The sequence below is a fragment of the Protopterus annectens genome, chromosome 1.part1 (genome assembly GCF_019279795.1).
Source record: "Protopterus annectens isolate FY-2018-M chromosome 1.part1, PAN1.0, whole genome shotgun sequence".
NCBI classification, from domain to species: Eukaryota; Metazoa; Chordata; order Ceratodontiformes; family Protopteridae; genus Protopterus; species Protopterus annectens.
Window position 1 is genome coordinate 1,166,244,410 of NC_056726.1, and position 14,754 is coordinate 1,166,259,163.

The 14,754-nt window shown below is 39.3% G+C and overlaps 1 protein-coding gene across 1 annotated transcript in view; it reads right to left on the reverse strand.

Moving 5' to 3' along the window:
- Positions 1-14,754, reverse strand: part of PRKCG (protein kinase C gamma) — a 4,166,346-nt gene that overhangs the window by 2,253,702 nt on the left and 1,897,890 nt on the right. The window lies entirely within an intron of this gene.

A 14,754-nucleotide genomic window follows, 5' to 3' on the forward strand; every position in this document is an offset into this window, starting at 1 on the left:
AGACCTAAACAACCTTTGTGTATTTAAAGTATGACTTCAGCACACTTAGAATACGTTACCATAATTCTAAGTATAAAAACAATCTAAAACAGGATGAAAAAACAACACCAGGAAGCAGAACTGCTAGTATTCCATTTGTTATGGAATTCATCAATTGCATACAGGGTCTGCCAAAAGACTGGATTTAATGATTAACGTATCAGTTTTGTCAGTATATCTAACACTGCAATGTAGCTCATGGTATTACACAGATGTATACACAAAGGATTTTGAAGTCAAATTGCTACAGTAGGTAATATTATGTCATGTTTATTTACAATTCAGTTTATTAGGCTGAATGTTTTATATAAATGGCTTGTTATTGAAAAAATCTGACTTTACGCTTGCTGGCTTCCTTCCTGATGATATGATGCAGTTTTTGGTATTGTGTTTTAGTCTTTCTTCTTCAAACGGTTCCCATTTCTAACCATGTTGTGATACACAGTAATACAGAAAAATAGAATCAGAGATATTAGGCTTCACTAGCATTTAGTTAAATGGGTTCTAGTACATAAACAAACAGCCTAGCAGGTTTAATTTATTAAATCACGGAGGTCAAGTTTATTACAGATGCTATAGACACTTAAATGCATTAATTTAAGCCTATGTTTTGATGACCAGATTTGGTTGTGAGCCTGATACTGGGTTGGACATCATCATAGATAAGCACTTACTTTGATCTTTATTCTTGTATTTTATTTGATTGAAATACACTAAAGCTTTCACAATATTTTCTTTTACAAGTAATTAGTTGTACTTTCATTGTCTTTCAATTCATTGTGGCATGTTGGACTTTACTTAATTCTTTATACCTTCTTCACTAGTTGTGAGTGTAATAGTGTTGGAAAATAAAGTCTGAAGAGGAATCTACTTACTGTCTGAGATCCAAGAAGGGGAGACACTGATATGATCATCTTCATCTTAACAGGTGAGAATCACATGGCTAATAAGGATGCACTCTTATCGGTGGAATTTAGCAAGCAGGTGTCTGTAGTCACTTCGTATGAGATTGGATAATGACTTACTGGGGTGTTTTATGCTTAAATGTTAAGGCTCCTGAGGTGGAATGGCAAACTAAAATGTCCAAGTCCCTTCAATCTGCAGGGAATGTTCTTTCCAAATATGCAAAGTATCACAAGTAGCTGAGAGAGTTATCTGAAAAAATGTCAGAAGTGAAACAGAACTGCTCAGGTTTGACTTAACATTTTTAACATGCAGTACTTGTGTGCTGATGCTCCACTTAATTTATAAAGCTGTTAGAAACTATATAAACCAAAATGCAGCCTCTTTACTGACATATACAAAACACCTTACACTAATATGTTTTATTGAATTCTGAGAAATCTACTGCACAGATGTACCCTTTAATATTCCATTGGTGTATTATACACCCTTTAAAACCTTAAAGTTACTTTATCTTTCTTTAAAGGCAGTGACTTTCTAATGATGAGATGCAAGGGGCATAACATGATTTCAGCAGTGAGACAGAAGGGATCCCATTAGGATTTATATATGCTACAAAGAATTTGGATTATAGGTAAAAGTCTTCAAAGCGGTGGGTAGTGGTTATGCAATACATAAGGATTATCTGGTCCTGACCAAGGTCTTCCATGCAGGCATTAGTGACAGACTAGTAAAATTAAACATAAATGTGTATATTGCAGAGTGGATATGTAACTTGTTCTCTAATATAAAATATGTGGTTAGACTCACAAGTGACACTTCTGAAAAAAAAAAAAAAAAAAAAAAAACATGGTATACCACAGGTTTCATTTTTTGGTTCTCTCCTATCTAGCATTCTCAGCCCTTCAGGCCAAAATTTGTGGCCTATGGTTATGTAAATTTGCAATTAACTGCATATCTTGTGGTTTTATTCATTGATTCATTCACCTTCTTACAATTGTTTCTTCATGAGTTAGATTACATTATCAACTGGTACAAGGACAAAAGTCTTGAACTATATGTGAAGAGAATGTGTTATGGTTGATTTTGGTGAGCTGAACACTCCCATATTAAATTATATAGGCAACACACACCTCCAGTTGTTGCAAGGTATAGCAAAATAGAAAGAATATCAAACCAACAATCTTGTGGACTGTAAGATGCCTAGCCATATACACCTTTAAGTACACAAACTTGAAAGTCACACCAGTCTTTTCAAGCACATAATTGTCCTCACTTTTGGTTTCAAGCAAAGCATTTTTGTTGATAATTCATTATCTTTTGATCATCATTTCTCAAGAGTAGTTCAGAAATCCTTCTGTCTACTTCATCTAATTTTCAAGCACATCTCTCCCAGACACAGTTCTACCTGAGTCATCTTTCATCAGATTCCATATTTAGTAAAAGAGGTTGCTTTATTTTTTGCGTTTTCTGAAACACATGAGGTTTTGGAACAAACTAATTTGTCGAGAGATATTTTAAGTATTTTGATAGTTAGAGGAAAAGTGGGCAAAGGGGTTTAAATGTTTGGGGGAGATACAAGTGGAGATGAACAAAATATATCAGCTGCTATACATTATTCTGATATTCCAGCATTGAACAACTGAGGGCCAAAACTTTCGAAAACTCTTTTATAACAATGTTCAGTACTGACAGCTACATAACTAAAAACATCATTGAAAAGAAATGACAAATTCTGGGAGAGAACAGTGAATTTCGAGAAAAAAATTGAAACTAAACCAAACATAGTATATAAAAAGGGTCACAATTTACAGAACATTGTTGAAGCATTTGGTACTAGACAGAATAGTATCAGGCCCAACAGAATGAGTAAATGTGGAAGATGCTCTTCTTGCAAATACATACTAGAATTTAACCACTTTAAAATAAAAGATTATGTATTTCATATTCATTGTACACTAAACTGTCAGACATAGGGAGTTGATTATACTGCTTTATACCAAGAATGCTCAGGATATTATATAGGAAAGACTGAGCGGAAATTATATATAATTGTATGATTTAAAGAGAAAAAATTAAAATAACGCTCTGGTTAAACATCTAAAAGCTCACCCTGAATATCATTTTAAGTTTGTCATTTTAGAGAAAGTTAATAGCAATAAACGTGGCCACTATTAATGGAGAAAACAGAACTTCACTGGCAATTGACTTTAAATGCTAGTATGTGGCCGGGCTTAAATGAACAATCTTCCATAAGCTGTTTGTTAAAAATAAAAACACTGCAAAGATAAAAATTGCGGATTTCTTTTAAAGTGTGTTGTAAATTCTGCGTTACACTGGGGGATATTTATACAAGGGATATTTAAAGATTCAAGATAATTTTATATGCACATACACACACACACACACACACACACACACACACACACACACACACACACACACACACACACACACACAAGGTTTTTAACAATGCTTTTAAGTATGTTTTCCATTAAATATTGTTTTGCATGTAACTGAGGTGTTGTCACTTTAAATCTGTTGTGTTAGGTCAGGAGGCTTGAGATCATGTGACAAGATCAGGTTATATAAATAGCTTTTAAATGTTGATGAACTTATCTGAAGAAGTTTTTACTAATAAAACAAAAGGGCTCATAATAAAACATATTTGGAGTACCTTATTTTGTTTCAAAGTACATTTGTTTGATCCAGGGGCTTACATTCAGAGTCTTTGCAGACCTGTGGTTTGTTTTTACTTTTATAAACTGCATCCTTGATAAGACGCTCAGGTTGTCAGTGACCAATGCCATTTTAGTAATAATAATAGGTCAAAAGATTCCCATTAGGATACAGATAATTTTTGCGACTGCAAGTTCAGGTTATTTGAATTACAGCTGTCAAATTCTCGGGTCATAGATAGGAATCACAAGTCTAGTTACAACATTAGGGCCAGCAAAGGACATGTAGGCAGTACTGCTCACTTTACGTAGCAACTGTTCTGGTTTTTGCAGAATGTCCAGATGTTGGCTAGTGATTTGATTATGCCTCTGAGAAGATGGTTGCTGCAGTCAGAAGTCAGATAAGAGCAGGCATTTTCAGTTTCAGCTTGCTTATCCTTCAAGAAGTATGCTAACACAAAACCTTCTCTTCTAGTAGGCAGGGAATATTATTCTCAGATTATAATAGCAATGGCATTTGTACATATTGTAGGGAGATTGAATGGTCTTATGAAATATGGAAGTTTTAATGAAGGGTTAAGGTAGAGAAATGTAGTTCCACTGCCACAGGGTTTGATTCCCTCAGGCTACTGCTCCCTCATCAATTTGGTTTGGTCTGGATTACTATATTTAACAGGGAGCCATGCTTGGACATAGTAGTAGTGATTTCAGCCCCTGTGAACATCAGCCAGGTGCCGTGAGGTTAATATTCGGAGTTCCACTGTGCCTGTTGGATGCTCAGGTTGCTTTGCCATCCTATTTGAGGCATGGCAGGAGTGGCAGGGCCCTTTGTTATTTTTTCCAGAGTTCTTAATGTTTTCCTATCTTTTACAGATGGCAGAAACATGCACATTGAGACACAGATGGGCAGCTATTGTATCACAGGTGGAGGAGCTATTTGAAGACCTGCCTGCGAATGAATCTACTGTGGCAGAGGAACCTAAGGTGTCCTAAAGGAAGATGCAAGGACAGGCAAAAAAGGGCAGGTCTGTGGCCTGGGAGAAGCAGGCATAAAAGTCAGCAGATAGTACCACAGTGGCATGAGATATGGGGCAGAGATATGCATGATGAAGCCACAGGTGATGATGCTCTGTTGGAAGTGCAGGCAGGTATATCTGATTTGGTGAGGATTGGAACTCCTGGGAGTAGTTGAAGGTGGGGAACCACTTCAGTGGCTCAGGAAAATTGTAAATGCAGTAGGAGATCTGGAAGGGTTCAGTGAAAGGGGACAGGTCCAGAGGAATCCACTGAGTGGTGAGGGTTGCTTAAGATCATCCTTAGGGAGTTTACAATCACATTTAAGGCAGATTCAGTTGTAAAAGCAAGAGGTGAGTTCAGACTTTAGTATGTGACTGGGAGATTGGCTAGCTATGCAGACCTTGGGTCAGTTGGACAGGGGGATCTTTTTAACTCCTCACATACTGGCTGTGGTTAAGAAAAAGATATGAAAAGGCAAGCATGTGGATAGCTTTGAGATGATTGCTGCTGAAGGAGTGCAATGCTTGTTTGATCAGAGACAGCAAAGCAAATAGTACATATCTTGCAGAGACTTTAGCTACACTGGTGTGGAGGACAGTGGGTAAGCTGGAAGCAAGAACACTGGATAACTAGGTGTTAGGTTTTGTGTACTATATAGCGGTTTGCTTGGAAAAGGATAATTCCACAGCACTACCACTTTTGACTTATTTTCTCACAATTCTTGAGGCAACACTGAGTGGGGAATGCCTGGTTATAGTATGATCAGCATTTCCATAAGCAAAAAGTGCTGGATCAATCACTGCTTTGGAAATTTGGCTAGCCATAATGATGGATATCTTTTGCTCAACTAAATGATAGGGTAAGCTATGGGGTGAAGAAGTTGGGGTGGTCTGGGCCTTTAATTTGGGGCATTGTTTGTTGGTGGCATGCAGGATCTAGAATGCCAGTTCAGAGTGTGCAGCAGTATATCCAGTTATTCAGTGCGGCCATCGGGAAGGGAATTTGGTCAATTTAGGCTCTTCAGGAGCATTATCTCCTTCATTCCAGGAATGTCAAGCCTTTTCGGTTGACATAGTTTTCAAGGGCAGAGAGGAGGAGTATTTTTTTGGAGACAGAGGAGAATAGTGAGTGACGTATTCACCCATTAAAGTGCAAGTATTGCTGCACATGTTCGGGCAATTTCCTGACTTGGCTGTGGCAGAAGCATTAGTTAAAGAATTTTCTGTAGCATTTTCTATTAAGTCAAGGTTAATGGGAAGATCTCAATCTGTAAGATTTTCATTCTGTATGGAAGAGAGGAAATTTTGAAAGATTTGGCGGAAGTGGAGTGAGGCAAAAAAGGGCAGGTCTGTGGCCTGGGAGAAGCAGGCATAAAAGTCAGCAGATAGTACCACAGTGGATGTTCCAGCAGGCAGAACTCCATTGGGCCTGTCTGATTGTCCTCCCTTCATCAGTTTTAGTGTGTCGCTGTTGGGTTTGGTCCATAAGAGGCTGCTTGGTGAATTCTGGCTGATTCACCATTTGTCCTTTCCTGAAGGGAACTCAGTTAATTATTTAATTTCTGTGGAATATACAAAAGTTTGGTATGCTTCTTTGGATGACACAGTGCAGGTCATTCTCAGGTTTATGGATCCGTGGTTGGCAAAGGTGGACATTTAATCTGATTTTCAGTTACTATCAGTATGAGAGGAAGAATGGTCATGGTTGGGCTCAGTGGTGGAGAACAAGTTTTACTTTGATAAGGTCATGTTGATGGAGTGATCAGTGGCCTGTGCCACTTTTGTAAAGTTTAGCACCACACTGTATTGACTTTGTCAGGAAGGGGTGGGCATTCAGAAGGCCGTACATTATATGTACAATTTCTTATAAGAAGATGAAGGGTTGGAAGGAGTGATGGAAGGTATGCAAGCATTTTTGGTGATGTACGAGGAACTGGGTGTTCCATTGGTTATGCAGAAGTTGGAGGGCCCTACCAAGGCATTGTGTTTTTTGGGATTCTTAATGGATGAGGCCTGTTTTGTTAACCGCTTGTGAAGATATAACATCTGCAGGTAAAGGGTAAGGACATGGTGTGGATCAGGGATGTTATGGTGCTCTTAGGGTTGATAAATTTTGTTTGCTGAGCAATTCATCCTAGTCAAACATTTTGTAGATCTGTGGCTTTCTTGTTGAATAGGGGAGAAGCAAACATCATTGTGTGAGGATTGGTAAGTTTGTTCAGGCTGTGTGGTTGTGCTTTTTGGGTCAGGTTAATTGTGTTTCCTTTTGGCATTTGGATTGGGTTGGTCAAGGGGATTTGTAACTTTTTACAGATGCAGCATGGGGTACTGGGATGGGAGCATTATTTTGCATGGAATGGTTTGTGACTAGGTGGGAACCCAGCCACTGGGGGTGCACAAGCCAGTGCATTTCTTTGTGCCGGTCCCAGGCCCGGATAAATGGAGAGAGTTGTGTCAAAAAGGGCATCCGGCGTAACACTTCGCCAAATAATTCATGCGGACATGAGTAAATATTTCCATACCGGATCGGTTGAGGCCTGGGCTAAAAACGACGACCACCAGTACTGTTAGCCAACTGGGTGCTGGTGGAAATTGGGCTACTGTTGGCCAAAGGAGGAGAAGAGGTGGAAGGCATGGCTGAAGGCAGGAAGAGAAGAGAAAGGCTAGAACTGTGGTAGTGAGGGTCAGAACTTTGAATGTTGGCAGTATGACTGGTATAGGGAGAGAGCTAGCTGATATGATGGACAGAAGGAAGGTTGGTATATTGTGTGTGCAAGAGACCAGATGGAAGGGGAGTAAGGCTAAGTGCATCGGAGGTAGGTTCAAATTGTTTTATCATGGTGTGGATGGGAGGAGAAATGGCGTAGGAGTTATCCTGAAGGAACAGTATGCTAAGTGTGTTTTGGAGATGAAAAGAGTGTCGGATAGAGTGATGTTTACGAAGCTGGAAATTGATGGTGTAATGATGAATGTTGTTAGTGTATATGCTCCACGAGTTGGATGTGCAATGGATGAGAATGAAAAATTTTGGAGTGAGTTGGATGAAGTGGTGATGACTGTACCTAAGGGTGAGAGAGTGGTGATTGGAGCAGATTTCAATGGGCATGTTGGTGAAGGGAACAGACGGGATGAGGAAGTGATGGGTAGGTATGGTGTTAAACAAAGGAATGTAGAATGTCAGATGGTAGTGGATTTTGTGAAAAGGATGGACAGGGCTGTGGTGAATACATATTTTAACAAGAGGAAGGAGCATAGGGTGACATACAAGAGTAGAGGAAGATGTACACAGATGGATTATATCTTATGTAGGAGGGCCAGTTTGAAGGAGATTGGAGACTGTAAAGTGGTGACTGAGGAAAGTGTAGTTAGGCAGCATAGGATGGTGGTTTGTAGGATGACGTTGGTGATCATGAAGAGGAGGAGGAGTGTGAGGGCAGCACCAAGGATGAAATGGTGGAAATTGAAAAAGGGTAATTGTGAGGTGGAGTTCAGGGATGAGTTAAGACCGGCACTGGGTGGCAGTGAAGAGTTACCAAATAGCTGGGTAACTACAGCAGAGCTAGTAAGGGAGATGGCTAGAAAGGTGCTTGGTATGACATCTGGACAGATGAAGGACGACAAGGAGACATGGTGGTGGAATGACGAAGTACAGGAGAGTATACAGAGAAAGAGGTTGGCAAAGAAGAAGTGGGATTGTAAGAGAGATGAAGAAAGTAGACAGGAGTATAAGGTGATGAGGTGGCGAAGGCTAAGTATAAGGCATATGAAAAGTTGTATGAAAGGTTGGACACTAAGGAAGGAGAAAAGGACCTGTACCAATTGGCTAGACAGAGGGACCGAGCTAGGAAAGATGTGCAGTAGGTAAAGGTGATAAACGATAATGAGGGAAACATACTCACAAGTGAGGATAGTGTGTTGAGATGGAAAGAGTACTTTGAGGGGTTGATGAATGAAGAGAATGAGAGAGAGAGAAGGTTGGATGATGTAGGGATAGTGAATCATGAAGTACAATAGATTAGCAAGGAGGAAGTAAGCATAGCTATGAAGAGTCTGAAGAATGGAAAGGCTGTTAGTCCAGATGACATACCTGTGGAAGCATGGAGGTGTTTAGGTGAAATGGCAGTGGAGTTTTTAACCAGATTGTTTAATGAAATCTTGCAAAGTGAGAGAATGCCTGAGGAATGGAGAAAAGGTGTTTTGGTACAGATTTTTAAGAATAAGGGTGATGTGCAGAGCTGTAGTAACTACAGAGGGATTAAATTGATCAGTCACAGCATGAAGTTATGGGAAAGAGTAGTGGAAGCTAGGTTAAGAAGAGATGTGATGATTAGTGATCAGCAGTATGGTTTCATGCCGGGAAAGAGCACTACAGATGCAATGTTTGCTCTGAGAGTGTTGATGGAGAAGTACAGAGAAGGTCAGAAGGAGTTGCATTGTGTTTTTGTGGACTTAGAGAAAGCATATGACAGGATGCCTAGAGAGGAGTTGTGGTATTGTATCAGGAAGGCAGGAGTGTCAGAGAAGTATGTAAGAGTGGTACAGGATATGTACGAGGGTAGTGTGACAGCGGTGAGGTCTGCGGTGGGAGTGACAGATACGTTTAAGGTGGAAGTGGGGTTACATCAAGGATCAGCTCTGAGCACTTTTTTATTTGCAGTGGTGATGGACAGGTTGACAGACAAGATCAGACAGGAGTCCCCGTGGACTATGATGTTTGCAGATGACATTGTGATCTGTAGTGAGAGTAGGGAACAGGTGGAGGAGACCCTGGTGAGATGGAGATATGCTCTAGAGAGAAGAGGAATGAAGGTCAGCAGGACTAAGACAGAATATATGTGTGTGAATGAAAGGGAGGATAGAGGAATGGTGAGGATGCAAGGAGTAGAGGTGGCGAAGGGGGATGAGTTTAAATGCTTGGGATCAATAGTTCAGAGTAAAGGTGAGTGTGGAAGAGATTTGAAGAAGAGAGTACAGGCAGGATGGAGTGGGTGGAGAAGAGTGTCAGGACTGATTTGTGACAGACGTGTACCAGTAAGAGTGAAAGGGAAGGTCAGCAAGAGGGTAGTGAGACCAGCTACATTATATGGGTTGGAGATAGTGGCATTGACACAAAGGCAGGAGTTTGAGCTGGATGTGGCAGAGTTAAAGATGTTAAGGTTTGCACTGGGTGTGACGAAGGTGGACAGGATTAGGAATAAGTATATTAGAGGGTCAGCCCAGGTTGGAAGGTTTGGAGACAAAGCCAGAGAGGCAAGATTACATTGGTTTGGACATGTGCTGAGGTGGGATGCTGAGTATATTGGGAAAAAGATGCTAAGGATGAAGCTACCAGGTAACAGGAAAAGAGGAAGGCCTAAGATAAGGTTTATGGATGTGGTGAGAGAGGACATGCAGGTGGCTGGTGTGACAGAGCAATATGCAGAGGACAGGAAGAAATGGAAACAGATGATCCGCTGTGGCGACCCCTAACGGGAATAGCTGAAAGAAGATGATGATGATGGTTTGTGACTAGGTGGCAGGTGATTGGAAGGATGAATGAAAGAGAGTTATGGCATTTTTGGAATTGATGTCTACATGGGTGGCATCTGTGGTTGTGAAGTAAGAAGGTATTTTTTCATTCAGACAGTATTGCAGTGTAAGGGTTTTACAGTCAAACACAGCAAAATCTAGATTGCTTTTGTTAATATTACAGAATTTGGTTTTGCAGAGTTTGTTGATAAACCTTTCTTTGACAGGTGTACATTTGGCAGGTGCTTAGAATGGGACTGCTGACAGTTTGTCTCATTTTCAGTTTTCCATGTTTCGGCAGCTAACCCTAGAGGCAGTGAGCAAATCAACTGTGTTGCCAGAGGAGGTGTGGCAGACTGGGTACAAGGTAAACCTGTGCAGTCAGTTAAGGTGGATCTGGCTGCCATTAATATTTTTGTGCAGGTTGCAGGGTTGCAGGACTGCATGAAATCTTGGACAGTAGTTTGTATGTTGAAAAGATGAGGTAGGCTTGATGGTGCTGGGGACAGGCGATGGCCAATGACAGGTGCTTAAGGTTTTGTTGCTAGGTTTAGAGTTAGTGAATGCTGACTCAGAAGATTTTAATTGTGGGTGATATTATCAGCATGGATGCATCATGTATTGTTTAGGTTGTCAGAGTTGTTGGGGTTTTTTGGTTTGAAAGGATGTGAGTAATGACTATATTGTATGTGTCAGTCGAGATTTGGTTGCATAGATCTAAAACAGACCAGATAGGAATGGGCATGCATATTGTACTGGAGAAGGTCAGAAATGAGTTGTTGTGCCCAGTGGAGTGGGCTAGGAGGTTACAAAGGTTTCATGCTGGGTGTCCCCACAATTTTGTTTTTCAGTCAAAAGAGGGTAAGGTGATAATGGGAAATCAGTTTGTCTGGGTGATGAGAAGGGCTTTTCAGTGTCTTGGCTTTATGGGGGAGGTTTTCAACTCACTCATTTTGCATTGGAAGGGCTTCTGATTTGGCATGAGAAAGAAGGTCAGTGGATGTTATTAATAGGTTGGGTGATAGGTCTTCAAATACCTGTTTGTCTTAATTGGTTAATGTGGTAGTCTTAGTATTTTTTTTCTCTTCTCAGGTAAAAAAAGTTTGTCATTTTGGGTAATTTCTATATTCATTAGGTAGCAAAGCAGGATGCAGTTAGGCCAGATGGCAGTGAACTGGGTTTACATCGCATCGGGTAGATAGTCCTACGGTTTGGTATAAGAGGCCTCAGATGGCATCAGGTTGTGGAACAGTTTGTGGACATACAATCATGGAGTGGGATTCCATGAGTTTTAATGGTTCATTTGGCAGGTAATGATTTGGGATTAATTCCAAAGTGGCAGTTAGTCTGTAGGTACTAGAGAACATAGCTACTTTATAGAGGGCATTTCTGGTGGTTAGTGTTGTGTGGTCAGAAATAGTATCACATTTGTTTTGGAGGAATATCACCAGTTTAGTGGGAACAGAGTGGGCCTATCAGTTTGATAATTTTAAGCTCTCAAGGTATTTGGTGAATTTGGGAATCTGTATGATAGAGCATAGGGACTTTGATGACAGGGACCCAGTTTGGTTTAGAAAGGATGGGGTGTACCTGAGTGAGTTTGGATTAGATTTATTTAATGTACACCTGGCTTTGTTTTTGGATGGTTTGGTGAAAGTGTTTCAGTAAGTGAGGGGGAAGAGCCTGTGTCAGGCTGGTGGGTGGAGAAGAGCGGCAGGCTTGTCCCTCTTTTCTTTACTCTCTGGTTTTGGGTGCTGGATTTGGCTGGGTATGACAGTGAATGGTGGTATGCTGCTTTGGCAAGTGAAAGCAAGTGAGTGGTTGTGGCAATGCTGCTTATTTTGGGGCAGGGTGAGTGGTATATACTGCCATGGTAAATTGCTACATGGATGTTCATGATATGTTGGTGTGGTGGGAATTAATTGAAGGTGGTCAGGACAAATGAGATTTGGGAACATAGCAATTTGTCCAGAGACACTTTAGGTGGTTAGGAGGTTAGAGAAAAGGTGGCAAAGTCTTTGGTTTAAAGGTTTGTGGGATGAGGAGGCATGTTAAGGCTAACTAGGAAGTATAGAGAAGTTTAGGTCGAGTAGTTGTTAAGGAAGGGTTAAGGTTGGGAGGGTGAGTGCTGTGGAGGAAGTGATGTAAGTGTAAGGAGGGGATAAAAGTGTTTTATGTGAGTGAGGATGAGTTTGGAAGTCAGATATAGGTGGGAACTTGCTGCCTGCCCTTCCTCCCTCTGTTTATGGCATTAAGGATTTGGTTGTTTATTATGTGGATTAACTGGTTAGGCAGAGAAGATGGGCAGGCTTGTCCCTTTTCTGTTCCCCCTCTGGTCGTGGGTGATGGATTCATCTGAGGATGAAAGTGAACGGCGGTACACTGCATTGGTAAGCAAGAGTAAGTCAGTGGTTGTGGCAACGCTGCTTATTTTGGGGCAGGCTGAGTGGTATACGCTGCCCTAATAAATTGTACATGGATGTTCATGCTGTGAGTAATAAATTTAAGAATGTTTGTCAATAAAGTTGAGATTAAGAACGTTTTAATAAAGGTTGTCAAATGCCATTTTGGTGTGGTGTGAGTTAATTGAAGGGGATTGGGACAAATAACATTTATCAGTTCTGATATTTTTTCTTCGTACAATGTGGAAGAATATATTTTTCCCTCAGTTCTCATATGCATGCAACTGTTTGAACCACTGATTGAAATTGTTTCTCTACTTTGGCTATATTTAAATATTGCTTTAAAATGTTGCCCTGTGTGTCAGGCTAGTTAAATTTCTCATAACTATTCTGATTTCCATTGTATGTCACATTGCTTTCTGTGTGTCTCTTTTATCGTGAAGGGGATAGGGTTTTCAATTTGTTGTGAACTGTGAAGATTTCTCAAATTGGTTTCCATATTTTTTTTATAAGTACTATAGAATCATTGACTTTTCCTTAAAGTTATAATCAGAATGTCATTTCTGAAACTGCCATCCAAGCTTTGCAGTACCTCCTTTACCTGTTTCAAGGTGTAGCATTATCAGGGTCATAGTTCATCCACTGTATCATTATGTTTCCTTGTATATCATTTAATGTCAAGACCTATGCATTTAAAGCCATCTAGCATGAAAGAGAAGAGAACAGACAGCTAATTCACTAATAATGACCCATATATTAGGAAAAATATTAAGCCAAGGTAGGATAAATAGAATAAAGTTTAATTTGCGATAAATCAAAATCAGCAGTACTGTTTGATATTCTATAGAGTTCACAGTAATCAAGCTGTAAGGAGATCATTTATAGTCAGATGATTTTATGGACTATTATAAAGAAATCATAATGTGTTAAAGGGTATGGCTCCATTAATTAATTATAAACAGTTAATATTGGTGCTAATGTAAGTTTTAACATTTTGCTCTCTTTGTGGTCTATTTTATCTCTCATTAATTATTTTACTTGGAGATAAAAATCAAGCATTCCAAATGTTATTTGTATAGATTAAAACTGTACATACATGAAGCAAATGTAAATAAATAAACTCATTATTCTTTTAGACACAGATAAGTATGATGATAATTGTTAGTCGGCACAGCAAGCAGTCTTGATATGTGACCTGTCTGCTCTTGTCTTAAAAGTGTTTGCATCAGTATAAAGTGATTGCATTAGTCCCCTTATTGCATATCAGTTTCCTTTTTCTGCAGTTAGTTTAGATCAGCAAGTTATCTATTCTTCAAAAGGTTTATTACTTTTATCCATTTTAGTTAATTTGGAGCATGCATTTTATATACCGAGGGGTTCAAGCAAGGATTACTACTATTGAATTACGACAGGAATACATGCATTTTCATTTATGAAAATTCAAATTTCCAAATATTCACGTCTGAATGATGAAAAGCAACAATATAAATGTGCAAAATGTAATTCTCTTCATTGTAACAAGAGCAGTCATATACAGTACATCAGTGATGTTGCCAGGTGATGACAATTCACTTTTTTATATTCATTATGTGCTATTCATTATGCTTTTAACAAATGAATATCCTTTTTTGTAATTACCTTAGGTAGAAGTACTTGACAGTCATCAAAATGTTTTAACATATGCAATAATCTTTGAAAATAGAACACAATAATGTATTTCAAAATGAACAAAATGACAGAATAAAGGTATATTTACTTTGACTATCAGAGGAAGAATTCAATTACCATAGTTTTATAGGCTAAAGAAAACAATTGTGCAGAAGGGTTACATTAATTTGCATAGAGTGCAGCATACAATACTTCCGTATTATGCCCTTAGTGTGTATTTTTAAGGAATTATACATTATTTGAAGAGAACAGGTCATGTTATTTTAAGCCTATTCAAATACCTGCTGTCTTTTTCACTGTGTGGCTCATAACATGCTTCTTTCTTTAATTGTATGTTCTGCTAAATTTTACAAACTAGTTGCAATTTGACTTCTACACCATGGACGTCTAAGATGAGTTTTTTAAAACTGAAATAGTGTTAGTCTTTGATTTTGTCACCAAGCACCAGCTACAAACTGTCTATTAATTTGGAAAGTAAAAAAAAGTGAAACGTGGATAATTCCAATTGCTTAGCTTAAAGTTAAAGTTTTGAAAGTGCTG